This window comes from Trachypithecus francoisi, unplaced genomic scaffold (assembly GCF_009764315.1).
Source record: "Trachypithecus francoisi isolate TF-2019V2 unplaced genomic scaffold, Tfra_2.0 Lachesis_group0, whole genome shotgun sequence".
Lineage (NCBI taxonomy): Eukaryota > Metazoa > Chordata > Mammalia > Primates > Cercopithecidae > Trachypithecus > Trachypithecus francoisi.
The window spans coordinates 194,047,934-194,074,946 of record NW_022681453.1 but is presented as its reverse complement, the minus strand read 5'-3'; the positions used below and the strand labels follow the sequence as shown (position 1 = coordinate 194,074,946).

At 40.4% G+C, this 27,013-nt stretch overlaps 1 protein-coding gene across 2 annotated transcripts in view; it reads left to right on the top strand.

Moving 5' to 3' along the window:
• Window positions 1-27,013, top strand: part of ACAP2 (ArfGAP with coiled-coil, ankyrin repeat and PH domains 2) — a 177,858-nt gene that overhangs the window by 14,672 nt on the left and 136,173 nt on the right. Inside the window, exon 1 of one of the 2 annotated variants that reach the window (XM_033213109.1) lies at window positions 25,273-25,464. The exons of the other annotated variant lie outside the window; for it this stretch is intronic. The gene's annotated coding sequence lies outside the window, so the exon portion shown is untranslated. Of the gene's footprint in view, window positions 1-25,272; window positions 25,465-27,013 lie in introns of those variants that run through there. 2 annotated transcript variants of the gene reach the window in all.

Here is a 27,013-nt window from a genome sequence, read left to right as displayed (position 1 = left end):
GGCATGTTATTGTACTGAATAGTGTAGACAATTTTAGCACAGTGGTATTTGTGTATCTAAACATACCTAAACATAGAAAAGGTACAGTAAAAATATATAATTCTGTGGGACTACTGTTGTATTTGTGGTCTGTTGTTGATTGGAATATAATTATGACTGTGTGTGTGTATACATACACACACGTATGTATATATACACACGCACGTATATATGTGTATATATACACACACATATATACCTATGTATGACTGTATATGTATATATAATTATGACTGTATACATATACGTATACATGTATGTATATATACAGTCATATTCCAGTCAACAACAGATTGCGTCATATATTCTGTTAAGTTGTTATGACATAATACTACTTAGTCCTGTTTTGGACATGTTGATACCCTGCTTTTCTGGATTATTGGTAATTTAATAATTTTATATTACTTTTCTGGAGTTTAGACTAATCTTTTAGACATGTGTATATATATGTATATATATATGCATCTCTGTGTGTGTGTATATATACATACAGACGTACATAAAATTGAATGCATTGTTTTTTCTTTTTTTTGAGATGGGGTCTCACTCTGTCACCCAAGTTGGAGTGCAGTGGTGTTATCTTGTGTCACTGCAACCTCCACCTCCCAGGCTCAAGTGATCCTTCCACCTCATTCTCCTGAGTATCAGGGAACACAGGTGCACACCACTATGTCTGGCTAACTTTTTGTATTTTTGGTAGGGATGAGGTTTTGCCATGTTGCCCAGGCTGGTCTCGAACTCCTGAGCTCAGGCTATCCACCTGCCTCAGCCTCTCAAAGTGCTAGGATTACAGAAGTGAGACACTGCGTCCAGCCTAGATATGTTTAGATAACACAAATACCATTGTGTTACAGTTGCCTACAGTATTCAGTAAAGTAACATACTTTACAGGTTTGTGTTCTAGGAACCATATAGGCTATACCTTGTACCCTAGGTGTGTAATAGGCTCTACCGTCGAGGTGGCTTACAGTTTGTGATGCTTGCACAGTGAAGAAATCCCCTAACAGTGCACCTCCTAGAAGGTATTGCCTTTGTTAAATGATGGATGACTGTAGCTTTTTATTGCTGTTACAGCAAATTACCCCAAACTTAGTGACCTAAAACAACACAAAATGATCTTACAGTTCTGGAGATCACAGTTTTGATACAGATCTCACTGGGCTAAAATGAAAGGCCAGTTGGCAGGGCTGCATTCTTTTCTGGAAGGTCAGGGGAAGAATCCTTTATTTTAGTTTTTTATACCTTGCCTTCTCCAATTTCAAAGGGCTGCCCATATTCCTTGGCTCATGGCCCCTTTCCATCTCCAAAGCCCGCAGTGGTTGTGATACTCCCTCTTCTGTCCTCTTCTTTTGCTGATAAGGACCCTTGTGATAATGTTGGACTGATGTTCCAGAATAATCTCCCAATCTCAAGGTCAGATGATAGCAACCTTAATTTCCTTTTGGCGTGTAACCTAACGTATTTGCAGGTTCTGAGGATTCGGATGTTGACATCCTTGCCGGGGGCGGGGGAGGGGGGTTATTTTGTCTACCACAGTCCACCCCCTGGCTCCCCAAAATTCACCTCTCTTCCACATGCAAAACATATTCACCCCATCCCAATATCCTCAAAAGTCTCAACTCAACACTTATTTGTAATTTTGCCAAAGATCTAATCTGTGTTCATTAGTTTACGTATGACCTTATAATCATAGTGCAAATTTTGGTGGCTTTGCTATTTTTAATTTAAGAGTATATTATAAAATTTTAATATTGTTAGGAAGGTTTTTCTTTTTTGGACTACTCAATGGCTGTAGTGAGAAAGGGGAAAAGAGTAGAACTAGCTAGGAAAGTTTTATGGTTAAAGACTGCATCATGTATTCTATGAAGTTGTTGTGACATAATACTGCTCTAGATTATTGATAATTTGATAGCTAACAATTTATGTTACTTGCTTTTTTAAAGAGTTTAGACTAATTATCTTTTAGAATGACTCCCTTTCTGAATTTTTCTGATTGTTTCCTTGGGGCAGAGACAGTTTAAACTTTTTTGGCACGAATACTCATTGGTGATGATGCATTGTGTCATCTCCACCTGGAAACCCATGATGGTTGCCTGTCTTCCTGTTGGGAATGCAAGGTTTGATCCCTGGAGTCATGGATAGGAAAGGGTGGCTAGCAGGTGGTGGTGGTTGTGGGAAGAAGCTTGTAGATTAAAGGCTCAGGGAGAAAGGAGCTTGATCTTCAAGGAACAGAAGGAAGGCCGATGTAGTTGGAGCAGGGTGTGCAAAAGGAAGGGATAGTTAAGAATTAAGATCAGAGGTAGGCAAGGATGAGGTCATGTTAGGCATTATAATTCATCTATAGTAATGAGGTTGAATGTTGTGGTTAGTGCAATAGGAAGCAATTAGAAAGCTTTTAGCAATGGTGGGAGATAAGGTTTATGTTTTAAAAATATTTTGACTGCCGTTGGATAATGGACTGTATGGGGGAAGAGTGAATGGAGAGAGACTACATAGGAAGCCATTGTAGGAAACTAGTTATCAGGCTGGGCCATGTGAGAGACAACTTGGGAGGTAGCTGAGAACATTTTTTGGTAGAATCAAGAAGAGTTGCTGTTGAATTTTTTATAGGGAATTAGAAGAATAAAAAAATAGCGTTTTTGGCTTTAGCAACTGGGTGGATGGAGGTTCTGTTTATTGATAAAGAGGAAGGCAAGGGAAGAATAGGTTTTTTTGGGAAAAAAATCAAGAGTTATATTTTTTACATGTTAAGTTTGAGATACCTAGTAGACACTGAGGTAGAGTTGTTAAGTAGGGCTGGCATTGCTATGCAACCTTGTGTAATTTACTTTAAAAACTGATGTGATTCCATCCTATATTCCCTTTTAGATGGTAAACTCTTTGGGACAGAGACCACCAGTATTTTTTTATTCCTTTGTTCTTGAGCACGATTTCTTGCAAACAGTAGATAGGCAACAGGCTTTTACTGCCAATAAGTACTTTCTTAAAATAGTTATACATTCTCCATTTTCACATAACATACTATAATTTTTATTTTAGGAATTTTTCTGTTATTGTACAATTGATGAATTGCAAAACTGTAAGTAACTTATGACAGCTGCTAGGGTTTATTTAAATTTCCTTTTACAATGTAGTAATTAAGTCCATCCAAAATCTTTAAGTTTTGATGTGTAGTTGTCATAATTCTTGAGAAACTCTGACTAGTCTAAGCTACCAGGGTATTTTTATATGAGGACTCTAAGGAAATATTATATTTAATTTCATAAACATTTTGACAAACTTAACTATTCAGATAATACTTGTAGTTGTATAGCAAATTTAAAAAACGTGTTTGATATCCTGCTACCTTGACCAACTCTTAAAAACTTTTTTTTTACACAGGGTCTCACTCTATCACTCGGGCTGGAGTGCAGTGGCACAATCATAGCTTACTGCAGCCTTGACCTCTTGGCTCAAACGATCCTCTCACCACAGCCTCTTGAATAGCTGAGACTGCAGGTGTGTGTCATCGTGCCTAGCTAATGTTTAAATTTTTTTGTAGAGACGAAATCTCACTATGTTGCCCAGGCTGGTCTTGAACTCCTGGGCTGAAGCTATCCTCCCATCTTGGCCTCCCCAAGTGGGATTATAGGTGTGAACCACCGCACCTGGTCTTAAAATTTTTTTAGTTAACTAAAAGTAGTCAAAACTAAAAATATAAGACAACTTGAAGAATATAAGACAGTCTTTTTCTATTGTTCCTGGACCACCTGAATCAGAATGAGATATTTGAAAAAAATGCAACTAAGGTTCCTTGAGTTATTATTTGTTTGTTTGTTTATTTGAGACAGAGGCTTACTCTGTCACCCAGGCTGGAGTGTAGTGGCACAATCTTCACTCACTACAACCTCCAGCTCCTGGGCTCAAGCAGTTCTCCCACCTCAGCCTCCCTAGTAGCTGGGACTGCAGGCGCCTGCCACCATGCCTGGCTAACTTTTTGTATTCTTTTTTTTTTTTTGGTGGTGACGGGGTTTCACCATGTTGCCCAGGCTGGTCTCGAAACCTGAGCTCAAGTGATCTGCCTGCCTTGGCCTCCCCAGAGTGCTGGGATTACAGGCATGAGTCACCATGCGCAGCCTCCTTGAGTGATTTTAAAAGACGCTTTTGGGCAGTCCCCAAATCATTGGAATAAACATGTTTTTCTAAGGTAATCTTTGAAAGCACAGATCCATTTCGAGATCTATAATCCTAAAAATCAATGTTTACTTTTAAATCGTATTCTGGTTATCTATTGCTGTGTAACAAACCAACCTAATATTTAGTAACTTCTATTTATTTATTTATTTATTTAGAGACAGAGTTTTGTTCTCTCGCCCAGGCTGGAGTGCAGAGACTTGACCTCGACTCTGTGTCCCCTGCCTTCTGGGTTCAAGCAATCTACTGCCTTAGCCTCCTGAGTAGTTGGGACTACAGGCATGTGCCACCAGGCCTCGCTAATTTTTATGTTCCCATGTTGGCCAGGCTAATCTTGAATTCCTGACCTCAAGTGATCCACCTGCCTTGGCCTCCCAAAGTGCTGGGAGTACAGGTGTGAGCCACCGTGCTCGGCCTGATAGAGCTTTTTTGAAAGACAAAGTAGTAAGGTATTTCAGAATTTAAAAAATATATATAATTTGATTTAGCATTTTTACATCTAGGTATATCTTCTAAGGAATTACAGGATAAGCATGCAATGTTATATGAACAAGGATTTTGTTTCCTGGATTGTTTATCAGAACATAGGAAAAGTGAAAAATAATGTATGTAGTATGTTGGCTACGTAAAATACTGTTTTTGTATTTTGTCTTTGTTTTTGTTTTTTGGTAGAGGTGAGGTTTTACCTTGTTGCACAGGCTGGTCTTGAACTCCTGAGCTCAAGCTGTTCACCCACTGTGGCCTCCCAAAGTGCTGGGATTACAGGTATGAGGCATGGTGCTTCCTGGTCAATACTGTTACTAAAATATAATAATAGCTAGCATGTATAAAAAATATATACGAGGACTGGCCAGGCGCGGTGGCTCATGCCTGTAATCCCAGCACTTTGGGAGGCCAAGGCAGGTGGATTGTCTGAGGTCAGGAGTTAAGACCAGTCTGGCCAACATGGTGAAACCCCATCTCTACTGAAAATACAAAAAAAATTACCTGGGCATGGTGGGCGGGCAACTGTAATCCCAGGTACTTGGGAGGCTGAGGCAGGGGAATTGCTTGAACCAGGGAGGTGGAGGTTGCAGTGAGCTGAGATCGCGCCACTGCACTGTAACCTAGGTGACAGAACGAGCCTCTGTCTCAAAAAAAAAAAAAAAAGGTACACACACACACACATGACCATTCTAAGTATTTTATATATATTAAATCATTTATTCACAACTCTGTGAGATACATACTATTTATACTAGGGGACAGAGAACACAACTATTAAGTGGTAGGAGGAAGATTTGAACTCTGTCATTTCTGCTCTGAATCTTGAACCATCTTCAGTAGAATCTAAGCCATGAGTTGGTAAACTATGGCCTGCGTGATTTGTGGATATGCATGCTTTGTAGTCATACAGGGACCCTCCCTGAGAAAGGCCCTGTGCTTGGTTTAATGCTCTGCTGTTACTATTTTGAAATTCTTAGTAACTTTTAAACAAGAGACTCCATTGTTTTTTTCTTTTCAATAGTCCCTGCAAATTATATCATCATTTCTACGTGTGAGCTAAGGTTTTACATTTTAAAAGTCAAAAAAATTTCATGATTTAAGAAGTTTTTTTTTTGTAAATATGGTTTTATTGGAATATAGCCATGCATATTTATTTACATATTGTCTGTGGTTGCTTTTTTTTTTTTTTGCTACAACGGCAGAGTTGAGTAGTTGCAACAGGGACTGTATGACCTGCAAAACTTAAAATATTTACTTTTTTTTTTTTTTTAGACGGTGTCTCACTTTGTTGTTTGGGCTGGAGTGCAGTGGTGTGATTGCGGCTCACTGCAACCTCCGTCTCCCAGGTTCAAGCGATTTTCGTGCCTCAGCCTCCCAAGTAGCTGGGATTACAGGTGCCTGCCACCATGCCTGGCTAATTTTTGTATTTTTAGTAGAGATGGGGTTTCACCATGTTGGTCAGGCTGGTCTCAAACTCCTGACCTCAGGTGATCCGCCTGCCTCGGCTTCCCAAAGTGCTGGGATTACAGGTGTGAGCAGCTGCGCCCGGCTGAAATATTTGTACAGTGAACAAATCCAAAAAAGGATTGTGCAGTGAACACCTATCTAACCTTCATCTGGAGTTACCAGTTGTTAATACTTTGGCACATTTACTTTATGTGTGTCTCTGTCTGTCTTACACACATGTATACATAGGTATATAAAATATATCCCACATGTACTTTTTTTTCTGCATCATTTGAAAGTTTGACCTGCATCTCCTAAAAATAAGGACATTCTCCTACATAACAACATTTATAACACTAAAAGTAATTTCATGTTGAAATGTTCCCAGTTGTGCCTGTTATACCTGTTGTAACTAATTTGACTAGTTTTATTCCTTTGAATCAGTATATTCTATCAAGGTTCATGCAGTGGGTTGCTTTTTCATTCCATTTAGCCAATGGCACGTTCCTGATCTTTTAATCCATCATATCTCATTGGAATGATTTAAAAATTATGAAACATTTGGATTATGGTGGAGCCTAGGAGAAGTCTCAGTCATATCTGAGGCCTTGGATTTGAATAAGGGCCAAATCATGCAAGATATTTTATGTCATGTTAAGAATTTTGGGGAATCATCATAGAAAACATAGAAGCTTTTAAAGAAATGTGACATGTTCAGATTTGCATAGTACATATGACATTGACTTTTAGCCTGGGCAACATGGCAAGACTTTGTCTCTACAAAAAATTAAAAAAAAAAAAAATTAGCCAGGTGTGGTAGTGCATGCCTGTAGTTCTATAGCTACTGGGGAGGCTGAGGCAGGAGAATCACTTTTGAGGCTGCAGTGAACTGTGATCAACTCACACTGCACTCTAGTCTGGGCAACAGAGCAAGATTCCATCTCTCAATAAAAGAGAATACAGAATGGACTTTCCAGGCAAAAATATTTTAGCATTTCACAACATGGAACAAAAAGATACAACCTTGAGGGAAAACTAAGTGTAAAAATACATTCAGAGACAATACGGGAAAGTCAATTATGAAATGAACGTGAGACATTAAAGGATTTTTTGTTATTACTGTGTGTGATAATGATAAAGAGGCTCTGTTAAAAAATGTTACCTGTTAAGTATCAATAAAATAATACAGCATCTAGGATTTGCTTTAAAATATATCAGTTAAAAAGGGACAGGACCGTATGAAGCAGGAATGACAAAGTTCTGATAATTGAAACTAGGTAATGGGTACAAAGGAGTACATGATACACTTCTTTATTGTTGTGTCTGATTCATTTCATAAGAGGTTAGAAAAAGACATAACCTCTGATACCTGGTTTTTTTTGTTTTTGATACACAAAAAATGAACTGGAAGGTTAGCTTGTATGTGAAAGTTGTCTCGTATCCAAAACTTCTGTTTTGGATATAACAGAATAGCAGAAATGTTCTTTATATAATAGTGTCAAGATGTATATAACAAAGGAACTTATTTCTAAATATTTGGTTAGGAAAAGAATTCAGAGCAAGAATAACATGTATTTCTGAATCTCTTGAGCATATTTTAAGATATTAAGAAATAATCTTTCCAGGTGAAGTGTGCAAGAAGATTTTTTAACAATCTTGCTTTTACAGTATTCATTTAAAAACTCAAATCTTGGCCGGGCGCGGTGGCTCAAGCCTGTAATCCCAGCACTTTGGGAGGCCGAGACGGGTGGATCACGAGGTCAGGAGATCGAGACCATCCTGGTCTACACGGTGAAACCCCGTCTCTACTAAAAAATAGAAAAAATTAGCCGGGTGAGATGACGGGCGCCTGTAGTCCTAGCTACTCGGGAGGCTGAGGCAGGAGAATGGCCTAAACCCAGGAGGCAGAGCTTGCAGTGAGCCGAGATCGTGCCACTGCACGCCAGCCTGGGCGACAGAGTGAGGCTCCGTCTCAAAAAAAAAAAACAAACAAAAAAAACAAATCTTTTAGGTGTGGAAGAAAGCTAACTATGACAATAGAAAACTTCTGTACAAATTACAAAACTGTTTAATTCAAACCACCACTCACAATTGTACAGCAACTATTGTAGAGATTTCTTGCTCATCAATCAGCTATTGTGTAAGTAGTATGTAATCTTTCCTATGACTACAGCACTAATGCATTACTAGTACTGCTTTCCTATGATTCCAGCAGATGCAAACAATGGCATCTCTTTTGGTTTGAACCCAGCAGCTGTATCCTGGCGACAGGTGCTAGTAGCGATCATTGAAGTGAAAGTTATGACGGTAGAGTTTGATCCTAAGAAAGATAGCAGATGACTTCATGTCAAGACCTTTGCCTTCTATATTGTTAGTGTTTTCATTTGGCTTATTTTAATGTTTATTGCATCATTTGAGAAGTCAGATAGGCGATGCACATCAGAATGACCCGAGGAGCTTTTTCCAAATGCCTTTGTTTGGACTCTGCCCCAGACCTACCGAATGAGAACTTCTGGAGGTGAATAGGACTCAGGCATAGATACTTTCAAAGTGCCTTCTAGGTGATTCTGATGTGAACCTTTCAGGACCACTGTTCTAAAGGTCTTAGAATTCTCAGAATGAATTACATACTATTCATTATATACAAACAGATAATAATAAAGCGCAATGACTTTTGGTCCTTTCTTCTCTTTAACCTAATGGTTAAAAAGGTAAAGGCATAGTTTTCCATTGGCTGTCTATAATCCTGTTTCTTGTTCTGTCGCTATAGAACAAGTAAGTCGTTCAAAATTGCAAAAGGGCCGGGTGCAGTGGCTCACACCTGTAATCCCAGCACTTTGGAAGGCTGAGGCAGGTGGATCACTTGAGGTCAGGAGTTGGAGACCAGCCTGGCTAACATGGTGAAACCCTGTCTCTACTAAAAATACAAAAAATTAGCTGGGCATGGTGGCTCGTGCCCGTAATCCCTTCTACTTGGGAGGCTGAGGCAGGAGAATCACTTGAACCCGGGAGCTGGAGGTAGCAGTGAATTGAGATGGCGCCACTGCACTCCAGCCCAGACAGAGCAAGACTGTCTCAAAAACAAAAACAGAATTGCAATGGATAGCCATTAAAATGTTTCTAGCAGGCAAATGATATGTTAACATTTGTATTTCAATAACAAATTATTAGTAACAATTAGTAACAAAAATGAGCCTTCGCCGTGGCTCAAGCCTGTAATCCTGGCACTTTGGGAGGTCGAGGTGGGCCAATCACTTGAGTCCATGAGTTCAAGAGTGGCCTAGGCAACATGGCAAAACCCCATCTCAACACAAAATCCAAAAGTTAACTGGGTGTGGTGGCATGCACCTGCAGTCCCAGCTACTCAGGAGACTGAGGCAGAAGGATTGCTTGAGCCCAGAACGCAGAGGTCGCAGTGAGCCCAGATTGAACAACTGCACTCCAGCCTGGGTGATAGACCGAGACTCTGTCTAAAGAAAAAAATCAAACAAAATTATTGTATCACACCCCAAACTGATGTCAGTAACAAACCCTCTATAGACAGCCTCATCATAGCTTGTTTTGAGATAATCTGTCCAACCCACTGCTACCTACTGTTACATTGTATTAACGGTAGTCTCCCTGTGATACTCATTTCATCATTTTTACTTTTATGCACAAAATTTCTCAGTTTACATTTCATTTAAACTTTGCTAAAGCCTTCTAATTTGCGCCTCCCGGTGTGTCTTCTACTCTCTAATAAACTCGTCTTTCATGTCACCTAAACATTGCCATAGTGACCACTTCAAACATTCGTATGTATTGAAACTTCAGTTGGCAAGCCCCTGCTTTTTCTCTTGTCTTAAAAAAAAAATTGTGAAGCTTTGTTTTTTCTTGTAAAAGTTTTAAAAAACAATTTGTTAGTTGGAAAAATAAAGTACAAACATTTAAAATAAATTCTAAGTAGTATTAACTTAGCATTTGATTTGGGGTGTAACTATGCTAACATATTTTTCTGTCATGAATGGGATCAGGTTTTATTTGGTCTTCTGCACTTGGCTTTTTTTTCACTTACCAATACAGTATTCATTTTTCTTTGTTATCAGTGTATATAGATCCACCTTATTCTTTTAAATGGCTGCACACTAATTGAATGGCTGTATTGTAATTTGATTAACCAGTCCCTTGATGGAGTTTTCATTTTTGGTTTATTTACTTTTTTCTATAAATTTCCCTCTGCACTTCTGTTGTATTTGCCTTCAGATATCTGTAGCATAAATACCTAAAAGAGTCATAATAATTTGGTTCAAAGAGGGTATTTACTTAAAATTCTAGAAGATGTTCATAAATTTTGCTCCATTAAAAGAAGAAAATGAGGGAGGTCAAGTTCAACTACATATACTATCTTTCTTTTGTGAGTGTGCATTATCACAGTTATTTTAAAAATTATTTTTATTTTATTTTAGAGACAGGGTCTTGCATTGTCACCTAGGCTGGAGTGCAGTGATGAGATCATAGCTCACTGTAGCCTTGAACTCTTGAGCTCAAGCGATCCTCCCACCTCAGCTTCCTGAGTAACTAGGTCTATTGGCTTGTGCCACTGTGCCCAATTTTTAAAAAATTTTCTTGTGGAGATGGGCCTTGCTATGTTGCCCAAGCTGGTCTCAAACTCCTGGATTCAAGTACTAATCCTCCTGCCTGAGCCTCCCAAAGTGCTAGGATTACAGGCATGAACAACTGTGCCTGGCTGTCTCTTTTTATTTTTAAAATAGAATTTTAAATCAAGAATGGCTAATTTTGTCAAATGCTTTTTTTTTTTTTTTTTTTTAAAAACCCAAGACAATCTCACTCGGTCACCCAGGCTGCGGTGCAGTGGTGCAATCTTGGCTTACTGCAACTTCTGCCTCCTGTGTTCAAGCCATTCTTGTGCCTCAACCTCCCTGGTAGCTGGAATACAGGCACACACCACCAAGCCTGCCTAATTTTTCTTTTTGTATTTTAGTAGGGGCTGGGTTTCACCATGTTGGCCAGGCTAGTCTCGGAACTCCTGACCTCAGGTGATCCATCTGCCTTGGCCTCCCCAGTTGCTGGGATTATAGGCATGAGCCACTTTGCCTGGCTTACTATGGTGGTTTCCGATCAATGTATTACTTTGATAACTCCCCATTGCATAATGTAAAGCAAAGACTGTAAAATATCTTAATAAATGAGACTTAATAAAGGTTTTTTTTTGAGATAGGTTCTCACTGTGTTGCCCATGCTGGAGTGTGGTGGCATGATCTCAGCTCACTACAACCTTCACCTCCTGAGCTCAAGCGATCCTCCTGCCTCAGCCTCCTGAATAGCTGGGCACCACCACGCCTGGCCAATTTTTTGTCTTTTTGGTAGAGTCTGGGTTTCACAATGTTGTTTCGGCTGGTTTCAAACGCCTGGGCTCAAGTGATTTGCCCACCTCAGCCTCCCAAAGAGCTGGGATTACAGGCACGAGCCATTTAACCTGGCCAGACTTAATTAATGTAATTCTCATTCCTGCTTTTTCCATTCTAGCAATAATAAACTAATTATTGGGGATGAAGTGGGGAGTGTGTGTGACATTCCTTAGTAGAAAGCAAATCTCAACATTTCTGGCGCCTGGACAATAGAGTATGTTATGTGTTCTAATCCTTACTGTCACTAATTTGCTGTCATATTGGTCTATGTACTTTACATCTGACTTGTTTATTATCTATAAACATCCAGATAATATCATTGGCTGGGTGTGGTGTCTCATATACCAACATTTTGGGAGGATGAGGTGGGAGGATCGCTTGAAGCCAAGGGTTTAAGACCAACTTGGGCTACAAAGCAAGACCCCATCTCTATTAAAAAAACAAGAAAAGAAAAAAAATTACCCTATTTCTCTCAAAGAAGTTTTGTTTCTTGTTTACTGTTTTTTGAGACAAGGTCTCACTCTGTCACCCAGGCTGTAGTGCAGTGGCATGATCATGGCTCACTGTAGCGTCAACCTCTCAGGCTCAATCCATACTCCCACCCCAGCCTCCTGAGTAGCTGAGACTATAGGCATGTGGCACCACGCCTGGATGATTTTGTTTATTTTTTTTGGAGAGATAAGGTTTCAGTGTGTTGCCCAGGCTGGTCTTGAACTCCTGACCTCAAACAATCCTCTCACCTTGGCCTCCCTAAGTGCTGGGATTACAGATGCGAGTCACTCTGGCCTCAAAGTTTTGAGAATCCTAAAATCTGAGTTGGGAGGCATCAGAGAAATAATAACCCATTTTAACTATTTTAAACATAGAGAAAACAAATCAATTCCACTAAAGTGCTTGAAAGGAATTAGATAAATGCAAAAGAAGAAAACACCCAAAATAAAAGAATTAGACCAGGTGGGGTGGCTCACGCCTGCAATCCCAGCACTTTGGGAGGCCGAGGCGGATGGATAACCTGAGGTCAGGAGTTCGAGACCAGCCTGGCCAACATGGTGAAACCTTGTCTCTACTGAAAATGTAAAAATTAGCTGGGTGTGGTTGCGGGCGCCTGTAATCCCAGCTACTAGGGAGGCTGAGGCAGGAGAATGGTGTGAACCCGGGAGACGGAGCTTGCAGTGAGCCAATATTGTGCCACTGCACTCCAGCCTGGGCAACAGAGCGAGACTCTATTTCAAAAAAAAAAGAATTAGCTGAGCATGGTGGTACTCGCCTGTAGTCTCAGCTACTTGGGGGGCTGAAGTATGAGGATCCCTTGAGCCTAGGAGTTTGTGCTTCAGTGAGTTATGATTGCATCACTGCATTCCAGCCCGGGTGATAGAGCAAGACCATGTAAAGAAGAAGGAAAAGAGGAAAGGAAGCAAAGAAGTGAAAAAGTGATTCTTTGGTTTGAGCCCGGGAATTTGAAGTTTCATTGAGCTGTGATCATGTCACTCCACAGGTCTGTGCAGCAGAGAGAGACCCTGTCTCAAAAAAACAGAAAACGACATTTATTATGATTAGCATAGTCAAGTCATTAATTTTGACATGAGTCTCTGAAAGGGTATCTGAATGCCCAAAAGAAGGAAAAAAAAAAAATACAGCTATCCCCTTCACCCCAAAATCAACACAAAAATCATTCCAAATAGTTCACCACTGAATAAATTTTCATTATCTTTCTATCATAATTTGTTCCAGATTTAGTGAGATTCTTCTTAAGGATATGTTTTTGTGGCATGTCACTTTTTTCCCCCAGGAAAATAAATGTATGTCAGTTTGTTAGACAAATTCAGTATTTCAAAGTTAAGTAGTAAGTCGCTTTTTTTTTTTTTTTTTTTTTTGAGAGAAAGAGTCTCGCACACCTGGCTAGTTTTTAGTAGAGATGGGGTTTCACTGTGTTGTCCAGAGTAATCTCGAACTCCTGACCTCAAGCTGTTCACCCGCCTTGGCCTCCCAAAGTGCTGGGATTACGGGGGTGAGTCACCGTGCCCGACTATCAGTCACTTTTTTATGGCAGATATTCATGGCTGTGTAATTCATTCTGCTGTTTATTTGGAAATATCTCCTGTCTTCCTTGGGAGATTTAGCTTGTTGAGTATGGTTACAAGTGGGTGTATTTTCTGATCTTATCCCTGTATGCCTTTTTCAGCTTAGAATATTTCGATCTGATTATAAAGTAGATATAATAAAAATTGACCAGGCACAGTGGCTCATGCCTGTAATCCCATCACTTTGGGAGGCCAAAGCGGGTGGATCACGAGGTCAGGAGATCGAGACCATCCTGGCTAACATGGTGAAACCCCGTCTCTACTAAAAATACAAAAAATTAGCCAGGTGTGGTGGCGGGTGCCTGTAGTCCCAGCTACTCAGGAAGCTGAGGTAGGAGAATGGTGTGAACCCAGGAGGTGGAGATTGCAGTGAGCCGAGATCGCGTCACTGCACTCCAGCCTGGAAGACAGAGTGAGCCTCCATCTCAAAAAAAAAAAGATATAATGAAAGTTAATAAAATAATTCAAAAAGACCTCCAGTAGGGTGTATACATTAAATAAAATAAGGAACTTTATACCAGTAAGCAGATAGGAAATAAGTAGAGGTGAAATTCCATTTATATTAATAACAAAAGCTATAAATAGAAATGAAATTAACATAAAATGTATGGGACTTTATTTATTATTTATTTATTTATTTATTTATTTTGAGATGGAGTCTCGCTCTGCCACCCAGGCTGGAGTGAACTGGCTGGATCTCAGCTTACTGCAAGCTCCGCCTCCCGGGTTCACCCCATTCTCCTACCTCAGCCTCCCAAGTAGCTGGGATTACAGGTGCCCACCACCTCACCTGGCTAATTTTTTTTGTATTTTTAGTAGAGACGGGGTTTCACCGTGTTAGCCAGGATGGTCTCAATCTCCTGACCTCGTGATCTGCCTGTCTTGGCCTCCCAAAGTGCTGGGATTACAGGTTTGAGCCACCGCGCCTGGCCAGGCCTTTATAATTTATAAAACAACTATAAAACTTGACAGAAAGGGGGACATATGAGTAAGGAATCATCTGTTACATGAAGACTTAACATTGCAAAATATCCTTTCCTCCTAATTTATAAATATAAATGCAATGTCAATCAGCATTTTAAAGTTTGTATAAAAGAACAAACATGTGAGACTAGCCAAGAAGATTTTGAAAAATTAAAGCAGTGAGGACAATGTCCCATATCAAACTTTAAAATGTATTGTTGAAGTATAGAGATTGATCCTAGAACAGACAGATGAACAGAGTTTTTACAAATCCAAAGACAGACCCCAGTGCGTATGAGACTTTAGAGAATGGTGAAAGTACTATTTAAAATCAAGGGGAAAAGGATCGTTACTGGATAATAATGAGAGACAACTGGCTGTTTGGGTAGGATACATACATTTCCTTAGAGTAAATTTTAGATAGAGCAATTCTTTAGATGTTAAAATTGAAGCTGTGAATGTAGTATTGGAAAATATACATGAAAGTGTATGCTAGCTTGGGACCAGGACAGTCTTTCTAAGCATGACACCAAAGACAAAGGCCTTGAAATAGATTTTACTGTATAAAAATATTACCCCTCCCCTAGCTGGTCTGAAGGTAGTCAGTGATCTCAGTTGATTGTTCAGTTACAGATTAATCTCCTGGTTCCGCTCTTTCCCCTCTTCTCACTACTGCCTTTAACTAGCCTTAAAAAAAAGTTTCTTCTTCCCCAGCAAGTGAAAGATAGGAAAATATTTGAAAAAATGTGAAAGAAGTTTCAAATCCTGTGTATTTGGAGAGCACAGAAAAATGTCCTGCAATTCCAGTTGAATGCAATGTTGCGTATAGGCTGATCTACCCAGACAGAAAGTCGATTAATGGTTGCCTAGGGCTGGGCGCAGGGAAAGAGGTAATGGGAAGTGACTGCTAATGGGTATGGGATTTCTTTTTGGGATGATGAAATGTTCTAAAATTAGATTGGGGTGATGGGTGCACAACTCTGAGTATATTAAAAACTATTGAATTGTACACTTCAAATGGGTATGGTATTTGAATTTCGTCTCAACAAGGCAGCTAAACATTTTTTTATGCTGATACTACCTACCTCTGTAGAAAATGGGCTAATATCGTAAAAAAGGAAATTGAAGCGAAGAGAAATAGAATAGAAAACAATACGGTCTATTGCAAGCATCTCCATGTTATTATATAGTGTCTCAATATTTTTGAATAGCCCCATATATAATATTTAGGGGGTGGTACTCACTACAAAACACTTCTACAGGACAGTATTTTTATCTGGACTTATTGTTTATTTCTTTAATAGTTAGGTGACTACTAGAAACAATCTTGAAGATGCGTTTTAAGGCAGACTGAGCAAGGACCTGAAACAAGTGAATGGCAAATTGATAGAGCAGTGACTTGGCCTGGGCGCGGTGGCTCCTGCCTGTAATCCCAGCACTTGGGGACGCCGTGGTGGGAGGATGGCTTGAGGCCAGGTGTTTGAGACCAGACTGGGCAACATAGCCAGACCTGTTTCTACAAAAATTAAAATGTTAGCTGGCTGTGGAGGCGTGTGCCTGTAGTCCCAGCTACTTGAGAGGCTGAAGCGTGAGGTTGGAGAATCACTTGAGCCTTGGAGTTTGAGGCTGCAGTGAGCTGTGATGGTACCACTGCACCCCTGCCCTAGCAAGAAAAACAAAACAGCAGTTTCTTCCTTTTTGAAGGAAAGTCTACCTTTTAATCCTTTGAGCTAGGTTTTGCAGCTTTACTGGTGAGCAAGACTCCCGTCTCTGCCCTCATGTAGCTTGTCATATCTGGATTATTGAAAAACAAATGGACACTTAAATTACAGTGTAAGTGATATAATTTAAGTGAATCCTGGAAACTGTGGGAGAAGATAAGAAAGACCTCTGTCTTGCATAGGAAAGGAAAGCTTCTTGAGGTAAGGAGTATTTAAATTGACAGGTGAAGGACAAATTGGGAATTACCAAGGTGAAGTACAGTTTAAGAGGAGAAGAGGACTTCTGGTAGAGAGAACTGTAACTTCAAAGGCCCAAATGTAGGAAAAGAGTGTAGAATGTGGAGGATGGAGGCATTTTAAATAAGGGTCAGATCATGGGCCTTTTGAGTCACATTAAGGACTGTAACCTGAGGATAGTGGAGTGCCATAGAAAAATACTAAGTAGTAGGTGACAGTATCTTTTTTTTTTTTTTTTTTTTTGAGATAGGATATAACTGTCACCCAGGCTGGAGTGCGACTATGGCTCACAGCAACCTTGAACTCCAAGGCTCAAGCGATCCTCCCACCTCAGCCTCCTCAGTAGCTGGGACTACAGGTGCATATCACCACACCTGGCCAGTTTTTAAATTTTTTTGTAGAGATGGAGTATCTGTTGCCCAGGCTGGCCTTGAAACCCTGGGCCCCAGTGATCCTCCGACCTTGGCCTCCCAAAGTGCTAGAATTACAGGTGTGAGCCACTGTACCCAGCTGTTGACAGTTTCTTGATCATATTTGTGCTTGTTAACATGATACTTGTAGCGTGTCAATGTAATTAACTTCACTGGGGCAGGAGAGTCCTTTGGAAGGTGGTTGCTGTAATCCAGGTGAGAAGAAATGATGGTCTGCTTTTGGTAGTTAGTGGAGGTAAGAGTGAGATAGCCTTAAGGTATTTAGGAGGTACAATGATAATAGGACATTGTGGTTGCTTGGACATGGGGCATGAGGAAGGAGGATTTCAGGATGATGTCTAGATTTATGTCTTGAGCACCTGTGAATGCTGTTGCTGCTCACAGAGAGAGAACAACATATTTTTGGAGAATTTGATGCCCGTTTTTGAGTTATGCATGGCACATTCAGGTAGAGATGTTCATTAGGCAGTCTGAAAGCTCTGAGAGAGATCTAGGTTGGAGATAAAGATTTGAGGCCAGGTGTGGTGGCTAACGCCTGTCATGTCAACACTTTGGGAAGCTAAGGCAGGAGGATTGCTCGAGGCCAGGAGTTCACAACCAGCTAGGGCAACAATGGGAGACCCAGTCACAGTATAGAAAAAAAAAAAAAAGCCAGGCATAGCGATGCCCAGCTGTAGTCCCAGCTACTCAGGCGGCTGAGGCAGGATTGCTTGAGCACAAGGGTTCGAGGCTGCAGTGAGTCATTATTGTGTCACTGTACCTCAGCATGGGTGACAGAGACCCTGTCTCTTAAAAAAAAAAAAAGACTTGAGATCTTGATATTTATGATCTTGAAGGTAAATTGGCTTTACAAGTGAGGATAATTTCTTTTACATTTTAAGATAGATGCATATTAAACTTAAGTTGAAAGAGCTGCTCTTTTGTTGGACATGTTCTTCTAGTGTTGTGAGATTCAACCAAATTGACACATTCCTTTAGTTTATTTTCACAGTTTTTGTGCCACTTGGAAATTCATTATAAGAAAATACTTCATTGCAGTTATCGATTCTCTTCCGGGTATTTGTTTCCTATTTTTCTTTGTGAAAAATGAACACTTGTGTTCATAGTGTTACTATGACATTTCCATGTAAGTTTGTGCACATGTGAGAGCTAGGGAGTAGAACTACCACGTTGAAGGGTATGCGCCAAATGCTTTCTAAAGGCGTTATATTAGTGTACACCCCTACAAGCTGTATAGGAGATGGTGTACGTTTCATATCCTCTCCTATGTTTTGTATGGCCAGACTTTAAAACTTTTGCTAATCTGATGGGTGTGAAATGGTATTTCGTGATTTTAAATTTGTGTTTCTTAACCACTGGTGATGTTGAGCATCTTTTTTTTTTTTTTGGACAGCGTCTCGCTCGGTTACCAGGCCAGAGTGCAATGGCACAATCTCGGGTCACTGCAACCTCCGCCTCCTGGGTTCAAACTATTCTCCTGCCTCAGCCTCCCAAGTAGCTGGGACTACAGGTGTGTGCCACCACGCCTGGCTAATTTTTTGTATTTTTAGTAGAGACAGGGTTTCACTGTGTTAGCCAGGGTGATCTTGAACTCCTGACCTCATGATCTGCCTGCCTTGGCCTCCCAAAGTGCTGGCATTACAGGCATGACCCACCGTGCCTGGCTGACATTGAGCATCTTTTCGTGTTAATTGTTCATTCATATTTCCTCTTCTGTAAGTTGCCTATTTATGTTTTCTTATTTTTCTGTTGGCCTGTTTGTCCATATCTTTTTGATTTGTAGGATTTGTAGATAGTCTAATCCTTTGTTAATAAAAACCACACCTCCCAGTCTGTGGGTTGTATTCACCTTATTAGCATTCTTTTTTTCCCCATCCTAAAATTTCACCTTCTATGACTTGAAATTTTAAAAAATTTACTGACTCATAAAAATACGTTTATCATTTTGCATGTATGTTTTATTTTTTCTAAATAAAGTTTTTATCTTTTGCACATACAAAAATTTATCAAGTCAATGGTATGCAATAAAATCATATATCTGAAAATATTTAAAAATAAATGATACAAATGTCAGTAAGTGGTTTATCTGGTTTCTCTTTAATAAAAATAACTTACCTTTTTTGGCTGAAGGCAATATTTACTTTTTAAAAAAATGGATGAGGTCAGGAGATACAGACCAGCCTGGCCAACATGGTGAAACCCCATCTCTACTAAAAACACCCCGAGACGGGCGGATCACGAGGTCAGGAGACCGAGACCATCCTGGCTAACACGGTGAAACCCCGTCTCTACTAAAAATACAAAAAAAAAAAAAAAAAAAACTAGCCGGGCGAGGTGGCGGGTGCCTGTAGTCCCAGCTACTCGGGAGGCTGAGGCAGGAGAATGGCGTAAACCCGGGAGGCGGAGCTTGCAGTGAGCTGAGATCCGGCCACTGCACTCCAGCCCGGGCGACAGAGCAAGACTCCGTCTCAAAAAAAAAAACACACACACACACACACACAAAAATTAACTGGGCATTGTGGCGCACGCCTGTAGTCCCAGCTACTTGAGAGGCTAAGGTAGGAGAATCACTTGAACCCGGGAGGCAGAGGTTGCAGTGAGCCACTGCACCACTGCACTCCAGCCTGGCGACAGAGCGAGACTCCATCTCAAAAAATAAAGAAGACTATGTTTTAGAGCTGTTTTAGTTTCACAGCAAAATTGAGCAGAAAGTACAGAGAATTATTATATTCTCTGCTCTGACACATAGAACCTTCCCCACTATCAACATCCTGTGCCAGGATGGTGCATTTGTTACAAGCAGTGAGCCTGCTTTGACACATTGTCATCACCCAAAGTCCGTGGTTTCCATTAACATTCATTCTTGATGTTTAGACAAATGTATAATGACGTGTAGCTACGGTTATAGGATCATGCAGAATAGTTTCACTGCCTTAAAATTCTCTGGGCTTTACTGATTCATCCCTCCCTTTGCCCCAACTCCCAGCAACTACTGACATTTTACTGTCTCCATAGTTTTGTCTTTTTTTAGAATGTCATGTTGTTGAAATAATACAGTGTATCGCTTTTAAAGATTGGCTTCTTTCACTTAGTACAGGTTAAGTATCCTTTATCTGAAATGCTTGGGACCACACGTGTTTTGGGTTTCAGATTTTTTTGATTCTGGAATATTTGGATTATACTGGTTCAGCATCTCTAATCCATGAATTCGAAATCTGAAATACTCCAGTGGTTATTTTCTTTGAGTGTCATGTGGTTGCTCAAAAAGCCTCAGATTTTGTAGCATTTTGTATTTTCTATTTTTAATTTAGGGATGCTCAACCCTATGCATTTAAGGTTTCTTCATTTCTTTTTAGTGCTGAATGATACTCCGTTGTCTGGATGTACAAACTTGATCCATTCACCTAGTGAAAGACATCTTGGTTGCTTCCAAAGCTGGTGTAACATCCTTGTACAGGTTTTTGTGTGGATATGTTTTCAACTCATTTGGGTGAATACTAAGGAGAGTGATTGCTGGAATGTATGGCAGGAATGTATTTTGTAGGCTGGGCGTGGCGGCTCATACCTATAATCCCAGCACTTCGGGAGGCTGAGGTGGGAGGATCACGTCAACTCAGGAGTGCGAGACCAGCCTCACAACATAGTGAAATCCCATCTCTATAGAAAATTAAAAAAAGGGCCAGGCGCGATGGGTCACGCCTGTAATCGCAGCACTTCGGGAGGCTGAGGCGGGCAGATCACGAGGTCAGATCAAGACCATCCTGGCTAACATGGTGAAACCCTATCTCTACTAAAAATACAAAAAACTAGCTGGGCGCGGTGGCGGGCGCCTGTAATCCCAGCTACTCGGGAGGCTGAGGCAGGAGAGTGGCGTGAACCAGGGAGGCAGAGGTTACAGTGAGACGAGATCGCACCACTGCACTCCAGCCTGAGCGACGGGGCGAGACTCCGTCTCAAAAAAATAAAATAAATAAATAAATAAAAAAGAATGTATTTCATTTTTTAGGAAACTACTTAACTGTCTTCCAAAATGGCTGTACCATTTTTTTTCCATCAGCAAAGAATGAGCGAGTTCCTTTTGCTGAACGTCCTCACCAGCATTTGGTATTGTCCGTATTCCAGATTTTGGTCATTCTAATAGGTGTGTAGTGGTTTCTCCTTGTTTAATCTGTAATTCTCTGATGACATATTATGTGGAGTATCTTTTCACCTACTTATTTGCCATCTGTGTTTCTCCTCCTCCTTTTTTTTCTTTCTTTTTTTTAAGAGGCAGGATCTCATTCTGTTGCCCAGGCTGCAGTGCAGTGATACAGTCATAGCTCATTGCAGCCTCAAACTCCTGGGCTCCAGTTATCTTCTTGCCTCAGCTTCCAGAGTAGCTGGGACTACAGGTGTGCACCATCATGCCTGGCTTGTCTGTGGATTTTCTTTAGTAAGGTGTCTGCTCAGGTCTTTTGCCCAGTGGGTTTTTTGTTTGTTTTTGTTTTGAGATTCAGAGATCCTCACTCGATTGCCCCAACTGGAGTGCAGTGGCTCACTGCAGCCTCCGCCTCCTGGGTTCAAGCGATTCTCTGTGCCTCAGCCTCCTGAGTACCTGGGATTGCAGGTGCACCACCACACCCACCTAATTTTTTGTATTTTTCGTAGAGACAGGGTTTCACAGTGTTGGACAGGCTGGTCTCAAACTCCCGACGTCGAGTGATACGCCTGCTTCAGTCTCTCAAAGTGCTGGTATTATAGTCATGAGCCACTGTGTCTGACCCCCTTTTTCCCAGTTGTTATTTGGGTTGTATGTTTTCTTACTGTTGAATTTTAAGAGTGTTTTTTTTTTTTTTGTATATTTTGGGTAACAGTTCTTTATCAGAAACATACATATAATTTTTTTTTGGTAAATACTTTCTCTCAGTCTGTGGCTTCTCATTGCCTTAAGCAATATTTACTTTAAAATAAATGTCAGGCAGTTTAGTCTGTGGACTATAATTTTCTAATGAACTGATGAATGTCGTGACATAAGAAATTAAGACTGTGGTGTACCTCGGCAGGGCGCGGTGGCTCAAGCCTGTAATCCCAGCACTTTGGGAGGCCGAGACGGGCGGATCACGAGGTCAGGAGATCGAGACCATCCTGGCTAACACGGTGAAACCCCGTCTCTACTAAAAAATACAAAAAAGTAGCCGGGCGAGGTGGCGGCGCCTGTAGTCCCAGCTACTCCGGAGGCTGAGGCAGGAGAATGGCGTGAACCCGGGAGGCGGAGCTTGCAGTGAGCTGAGATCCGGCCACTGCACTCCAGCCCGGGGGATAGAGCGAGACTCCGTCTCAAAAAAAAAAAAAAAGACTGTGGTGTACTTCAACCAAAGAAAATACAGCAATAGCAATACAATTTTAAATAAGCAAAGACTTTCAACCAAAACTACTTACAAAAGGAGCAAAGTTTAAATGCCTTAAGGTCTAAATTTATTTAATATAACAAAAATCACATTAAATTAACTGTTTTCATCACTGTATCTTTGTGTTGAAGTAGTTTCTTTTCTTTCCTCAGTATATTTCAACCATGAATATTTTAATTTTTCTTAAATATTTAAAATTGAATCTACTGTTACTCTGTGTCCTCTTATCCTGCTTTTCTTTTCTTTTCTTTTTTTTTTTTTTTGAGACGGAGTCTTGCTCTGCCACCCAGGTTGGAGTGCAGTGGCCGGATCTCAGCTCACTGCAAGCTCCGCCTCCCGGGTTCACGCCATTCTCCTGCCTCAGCCTCCCGAGTAGCTGGGACTACAGGCGCCGCCACCTCGCCCGGCTAGTTTTTTCTATTTTTAAGTAGAGACAGGGTTTCACCGTGTTAGCCAGGATGGTCTCGATCTCCTGACCTCGTGATCCGCCCGTCTCGGCCTCCCAAAGTGCTGGGATTACAGGCTTGAGCCACCGCGCCCGGCCCCTATCCTGCTTTTCTTAAAAGCATTTATAATACCTTACATGTATACGTATTTCATATCTGTTTACTAATTGTGTTTCCTTCACTTAGACGCCGTGAGATCAGGGGCTTGTTTTACCGCTCGCTGTTTCCTAAGTCTCTAGTACAGTGTGTGACATCCAGTACATGCTCAAGGAATTTTTTTCGAGGAAACAAAAAATGTTACTTTACTATTTAAGTTATTTTTTAAATTACTGCTTATTTCAAAGGTAATTGTTATGGTTTTAATTTGTTATCTTCAAGATGGATTTTACAAAGACTTCTTATAGCTCAAAAGGGCTTAAAATCTCTGCTTATTACTAACTACTGCTTCAAATTTCACATTTCATAATCTTATTTTTTATTTTGTTTTTTGAGGCAGAGTCTTGCTCTGTCGCCCAGGCTGGAGTACAGTGGCGCTATCTCGGCTCACTGCAACCTCCACCTCCCGGGTTCAAGCAATTCTCCTGCCTCAGCCTCCTGAGTAGCTGGGACTACAGGCACCTGCCACCATGCCCAGCTAATTTTTGTATTTTTATTAGAGTGAGGTTTCACCATGTTGGCCAGGCTGGTCTCAAACTCCTGACCTTCTGATCTGCCCACCTCGGCCTCTGAAAGTGCTGGGATTACAGGTGTGAGTCATCATGCCTGGCTCACATTTCATAATCTGAACAACAAATTATGCTACCTAATATAGCATGAGCCAATTTTTCTTATTTATTTATTTATTTTTTTGCAATTTACTCATGTAACAAGCCAGTTCTTTTTGAGACAGGGTCTCACTCTGTGACCCAGGCTGGTCTTGAATTTGAACTCCTGGCTTCAAGCAATCCTCCTTTCTTGGCTTCCCAAAGTGCTGGCGTTATAGGCATGAGCCACTGCACCCAGCCCCCAGTTCTTATTTTTAGCCAAGTGTAGATTCTTAAGCATTTTGCTGGCAGGTCTGTGTGGTAAGTGATGATACAATCCTTTACCATCATCAAGACCCAGCTTAAAAACAATTTGTTTTTGGCATTCATTGTGAGTTTTTTTTTTTTCCCCCCTTAGTACTAAATAGAGACAGTGTCTTTGTTGCCCAGGCTAGTCTCAAACTCCTGGCTTCAAGAGATCTTCCTGCCTCGACCTCCCAAAGTGCTGGGATTATAGGCATGAACCACTACTCCTGGCCTTACAGTGTGTTTTAATCCTGCATATTTATTTTATTTTGTTAATTATCTGTAAGTCTCTCCATGGTTTGATCTAGAAATTAATTTGTCTGAAATTGGCCTGTACTAGGAATATGTCAGTTAGAGGAAAAATATTGTAGATTACCAAGGAAATAGCTAAATAAATGTGTGCCTTTTGATGTGAAAAATTGTTTTAGGCCGGGCGCGGTGGCTCAAGCCTGTAATCCCAGCACTTTGGGAGGCCGAGACGGGCGGATCACGAGGTCAGGAGATCGAGACCATCCTGGCTAACATGGTGAAACTAAATACAAAAAAAAAATACAAAAAGCTAGCCGGTCGAGGTGGCGGGCGCCTGTAGTCCCAGCTACTCGGGAGGCTGAGGCAGGAGAATGGCGGGAACCCGGGAGGCGGAGCTTGCAGTGAGCTGAGATCCGGCCACTGCACTCCAGCCTGGGTGACAGAGGGAGACTCCGTCTCAAAAAAAAAAAAAAAAAAAAAAAAAAAATTGTTTTAATGTGTTTTTTCTTCCAATTTAAAAAATTATGTTTAAATACAAATAACATAAAACTTACCGTCTTGACCATTTTTGAAGTATACAGCTCAGCAATATTAAGTACATTCGTATTGTGTAAAGGATGCATATTCTATTATATGCGTATGTCATGTTGTGCTCATCCATTTTTTTGTTGGTAGACACTTGAATTGCTTCCACGTTTTATCTATTGTGAATAATGCGTCTGTGAACATGGGTAATCAAATATCTCTTTGGTACCCAGCTTACAGGTTTTTTGAGTATATACTCAGAAGTGAAATAGCTACATCGCATGGTAATTCTTTTTTAATTTTTTGAGGTGTTGCCGTAGTGCTTTCCACAACAGCAGTGGCATTCCCACCAGTAGTGCACAAGCGATCCAGTGACTCCACATCCTCATTGATACTTGTTATGCTTTTTTTAGTAGCCATCCTAATGGGTGTGAGATGGCTTCTTAGTCTGTTCCTGCATCGATGACAGAATAGCATTGACTAGATAATTTATAAATAATGTACATTTATTTCTCACAGTTCTGGAGCTGGGAAGTCCAAGATAAAGATGCCAGCAGATTAGTGTCTGGTGAGGGCCAGCTATCTCTGCTTTCAAGATGGCACCTTGTTGATGTGTCCTCATATGGCAGAAGGTGGAAGGGCAAAAAAGGGAGCATTAGGACCCTTTCTTCAACCTCTTTTATAAGAGCACTAGTCCATTCATGAAGGCGGAGCCCTCATGTCTTCATCACTTCCCCAAAGGCCCCACCTCTTCACACTGTGACAATGGAGATCAAGTTTCAACATGAATTTTGGAGAGACACAAACATTCAAACCACAGCAGGTAGTATCTTGTAGTTTTGATTTGTATTTCCCTAATGATTATTATGTTGACCTTCTTTTCATGTGCTGATTGGCCATTTGTATATCGTCTTTGGAGAAACGTCGATTCAGATCCTTTGCCCATTCTTGTATCATGTTGTTTGTGTCTTTCTTGTTGAGTTTTAGGAGTTCTCTGTGTAGTCTGAATATTAATCCCGTACCAGATGGTTTGCAAATATTTTCTCCCATTCTGTGGATGGATTTTTTACTCTGTGTCTTTTGATACACAGAATTTTTCAGTTTCATAAAGTGCAGTTTGTCTATTGTCTTTTGTTGCCTGTGCTTTTTGGTATCATATCCAAGAAATCATTACCAAATTTAGTGTCATAAAGCTTTTAACCTATGTTTCCTTCTAAGAGTTTTATAGTTTTAGATCTTAACATTTCAGTCATGGATCTCATTTGAGTTAATTTTTGTATGTGGTGTTAGGTAAGGGTCTTCATTCTTTTGCGTATGGATATCCAGTTTTACAAGCACCATTTGTTGAAAGGACTGTCTTTTCCCCATTGAATTATAGTAATACTTGACAAAAATCATTTGACTATATATGTGAGGGTTAATTATGGACTGTGTTCTATTCTGGAGGTCAACATGGCTGTCTTTATGACAGTACTAATCTGTTTGATTACCGTGACTTTGTGGTAAGTTTTGAAATCAGAAAGTGTGAATCCTCCAGTTTTGGTCTTCTTTTTCGGGATTGTTTTGGCTCTCCATTGTCCCTTGAAATTTCATATGAATTTTAGGATAGGTTTTTCTATTTTTTTTTTTTTTTTTGAGATGGAGTCTCACTCGCTCTATCGCCCAGGCTGGAGTGCAGTGGTGCAGTCTTGGTTCACTGCAACATCCGCCTCCCAGGTTCAAGCAATTCTCTTGCCTTAGCCTCCTGAGTAGCTGGGATTACAGGTGCCTGCCACCATAACCAGCTAATTTTTGTATTTTTAGTAAAGATGGGGTTTCACCATGTTGGCCAGGCTGGTCTTAAACTCCTGACCTCAAGTGATCCTCCCACCTCGGCCTCCCAAAGTGCTGAGATTACAGGTGTGAGCCACTGTACCCAGCCAGATTTTTCTATTTCTACAAAAAACATCATTGTGATTTTGACAAGAATTGCATTAAATCTGTAGAAGGCTTTGGGTAATTGACATCTTAACAATATTAACTCTTCCAGTTCATTAACGTGGGATATGTTTCCATTTGTTTATTTCTTTTATCCTTTTTTTTTTTTTTAAGGTATGTCTCATAGTTTCTATTGTACAAGCCTTTCAACTCGTTGGTTAAGTGATTTTCTATGTGTTTTGACTATTTTGATGCTATTATAAATGGCATTGTTTTCTTTCTTTTCAAATTGTACATTCTTAGTGTATATAGAAATGCAACTAATTTTTATGTGTTGACTATATCCTGCTACTTTGATGAATTCATTTATTCTAACAGGTTCCTTTGTGGAATCTTTAGGGTTTTCTATGTACAAAATAAGGTCATATTGTCTGTAAACAGAAATACTTTTATTT